This window comes from Alligator sinensis, unplaced genomic scaffold (genome assembly GCF_000455745.1).
Source record: "Alligator sinensis unplaced genomic scaffold, ASM45574v1 scaffold456_1, whole genome shotgun sequence".
Lineage (NCBI taxonomy): Eukaryota > Metazoa > Chordata > Crocodylia > Alligatoridae > Alligator > Alligator sinensis.
Genome location: NW_005842311.1, coordinates 840,879 through 844,411, shown reverse-complemented (window position 1 = coordinate 844,411; position 3,533 = coordinate 840,879). Strand labels below are relative to the sequence as shown.

The 3,533-nt window shown below is 37.4% G+C and overlaps 1 protein-coding gene across 1 annotated transcript in view; it reads right to left on the bottom strand.

The window, feature by feature from the left end:
• Positions 1-3,533, bottom strand: part of CNTNAP2 (contactin associated protein like 2) — a 1,052,534-nt gene that overhangs the window by 313,947 nt on the left and 735,054 nt on the right. The gene's annotated exons all lie outside the window — the stretch shown is intronic.

Below are 3,533 nucleotides of genomic sequence, written 5' to 3'. Positions count from 1 at the left end.
GGTTCAATAACTTGACCTACTCGCACACAATCACAGTTGTTGCCAAAGGCTTATCAGAGCCACTGGGGCCAATGTTCCAATGCATTGCTGAAGATACTGAAGCATGACAATTCTAGCTTTGGCAGCTGCTTTGCTGCCTGAAAGAGAAAATTGAGCAATGATGCCCTAGGAACTCACATTAGCATTCTGACACCACTAAACTGAAAGGAAAGTTGAGGTTGTTTCCCTGACTGTGGAGTTCACTCCCTTTCCAGATCATCTTTGTCAGAAATAATTCATCCTAAGGCTTAATAAGATGTGTCTGAAAAGCAGTATTTCTTGACTTTGGAGTGGACTACAACCTACCAAAGATGTCATTTCAAGAAGTATTTGGAGAAGATTCCCCACAACGTGTCTCACAATGACATTATCCCTGCTTCATATTAGCTGGATATTAGCAGAATATATTGATATAGTTTATCTAAAATGATACACATGCAGTATCCACAAATGAATTGAAACTATTTCAGTGAAGTTCAGCTTTATAAATTTGTCAAGTAATACTGCCTCCTTCCTTAAAGTTATGAGTGAATAATGTTATTCATGTATGAAAAAATAAATAGAATCTACTGATATTTGCTCTGCACAGACAAAGGAGGGGAAGAATTTGTATAGAAACTCCTTTTTTAAATATTGGCACTGGAGATGAGGCAGAAAGGTTACAAGTAAAGTCTAAAAATACCTGTTATTTCTCTGCACATTTTCTTTTGAATGAAATTATAAGTAGTTAACATCTTATATGGTGCAGAGATCAATTTCCCCTGCCCCAAGCAATGAAAAAAGGTGAAGTATCCCAAATTCCACTATAATCCTTATTATTATTTCAGTATCTTTCCTTATGTCACTGCCTACCTTTCAGTACTATACCTTTGTCCTGCTACACTGAAACAGTTACATGGTGTTAAAATCATTGTCTCCTTCATAACTTATACTTCTTTTCCTCTATAACTCAAGCTTTTCAGCTCTGCATCACGTCTGACTTCAGTCTCTTTGATATTGGCTTCTCTCTTTTTATCTCTGTAGTGTTCTACAGCTTATTCTAGTTTATAACTCATAGTATATTATGTTACCATTTATTAAGCTTGCTATGCCACAGCATGTATTTGTTCCCCCCATTCTACTATATTGTTCTTGTAGGTCCCGGAAGACTTCCTCTATTACTCCCATTTTGTATTTTTCATACTTCATTCTCTATTTTTATCCCTGTCATTTCATGCAATTGCTTTAGCTCTGAATTCAAGAATAGAACGATGAATTACTAAATTAATTCATAAGATCTCTGAACCAATATTCAAGTACCAGAATCCTGCTATCAATGGAAAAAGCACTCATAAAGTAAAAATTTAACTAGCCACTAAACGTTATAAGCCATAGCAAAAAAATAAACAAGCATAGCTTGTCATGGCAAAAAAAGGAGCCTACGAAAATAATCACAAGGCTCTATAACTGTCATAAACTAAAGGAAGATATAGTTCCTTAGGTTAGACCAGTATTTGTTCTTTCCTAAGCAGAAAATAAATTCTCTGGATACTAATTACTGTAAAGTATCACTATAAAATATGCATAACAAGGTGGTGGTGGTGAGAAACTGAGAGAAAGAAAACCAAAAGAGATAAAAATTAAATGAAGATAGGCTGAATGTTACTGTATGCCCTTCTATAGTTAAGATTGCCTAACACTTTATGAGGGAGAATTTTTCAACTGCTTGTAAAATTTTCAAACGTTTATGATTCAAATGGGAAATACCTGTGCTCACTGCCTGTGCTCAGTGTTTGTTGAGGGTGGGAGGGATGTGTTTGGAAAGTTTTAGCAAAGACAGTTAATCTGTTTTAGAAGTTGAGATCAGACAAAATATGGGGTTTTTTTTAAACAATAAGACATACTGAAGCTGAGCAGCACTTCTCCTCCAAGTGTTTTTACTATTAACAAAAACCTTACTAACTTCTTATTCACTTACTTCACTGCCAAATATCTCTTGCCTTGAGGATGAGATTCATTAAAGGACTCAGATGACTAAAATGCTAATTTAAGCACTACTGAGATCACTGAAACATCTGCTCAGCTGCTGCCTAACTTCATAGGTGCCTAAACTCCCTAGATAACCTAAATCTAAGACAGTAAGATTTCCTAAACGTCTAAAATTGATACTGGATATGCCTAGAGCTGCCTAAGTCCTGGCAGCATTGAGCAATTAGGTAATAGTAACCAGCTCATGACTAAAACCCACTTAGATTTACAAATTACATATTCTCAGAGCATGTAACTAGAATTCCTGAGTTCACAGGCATGCTACCACTTTCCTATTGCAGGTATTCCACTCTGCATGGAAGAATTAAATGTTCAGTCTGGTATGGATTGGAAGCCAAGTCTCCTCCACCAGTTCTAGGTTAGAACTGGTGCACTATGCTACAGTCATAATAAATATCTGATAATAAATATTGAATTATTCTATGGAAAGTGGAAGTTTTAATTAAATAAATAAATCAGCAGAGAAGATGAAGAATGTCTCTCTCCAGAATGCTCTACAAGTCTGGTGATAAGGTCTTGGGGTAAGTCCCTCCAAGGAGAAGAGAAAATTATGCCTTCATCTCCTATATCTTAGGTGAGTGTTCCTGGGCTATTGGTTAAAATAACAAGGTAAAATAACAAGCTATCAGCACTGGCCCCTTTTTCTCTGACTGCAGCCATATTTGTGAGGAAGGGATGGCTTAACTACGTAACCCCAGGAAAGGGTTCATGGCTATGAATGCGAAACAGAGATAATTGCCCCACATCCTATATGATCCCATAGATAGGGATGGAAAGGACCTAATAAGGTCATCTTGTTCAGCCCCCTTCTTAAGGCAGAAAAAAATAGATGCTGCAGATTTCCCAGTTGGCCATATAACTCCATCAAATTAAGCTCCGACCTTCTCTTGGCACTTCTCATTAGCCAGTTTAAGCAACTTCATACTCAGTGTGCTGTCTTTTATGGATCTTATTCTTAATTGTTTAATGCCATGCACCATTCCCCATTAAATAGGAAGTCTATGTACCTAATTAAGGGCTGTGAATTCCACTAGGCATCAGGATGTGACAGATACCACACAGAGGCTGCAAAAAAATGTTGAAATGATCTGGTAGAGAAACTTACCCAGAGATGCCAGAACAGACATTCAAATGTTGAGTGCCTGAAGAGCAGAGTTTGCAGTGCTGATGCTATGCAGACATGCAGGCACTGTGCCCACATATCAGCATGCTGTCCTGGGAACAATTTAACCCTAGTTATTCCCAAGTTGATTTTCCCCAGGAGCAGCCATTTTTGTTTTAAGAGAAAAATCCTGAATTCCTGTAGACTTGTGGTTTCTACAGGGAGAGCAGCAACTCTGCTGAATATCTATATGTGGCCTGCATCCTGTCTCATCTATGCCTTTCTGTGGATAGAGCCCTGAAGGAAAGAAGAACCTTAGAGAAATATATTATGTGACCATACAATTAAGGTTGTATCATAGTGC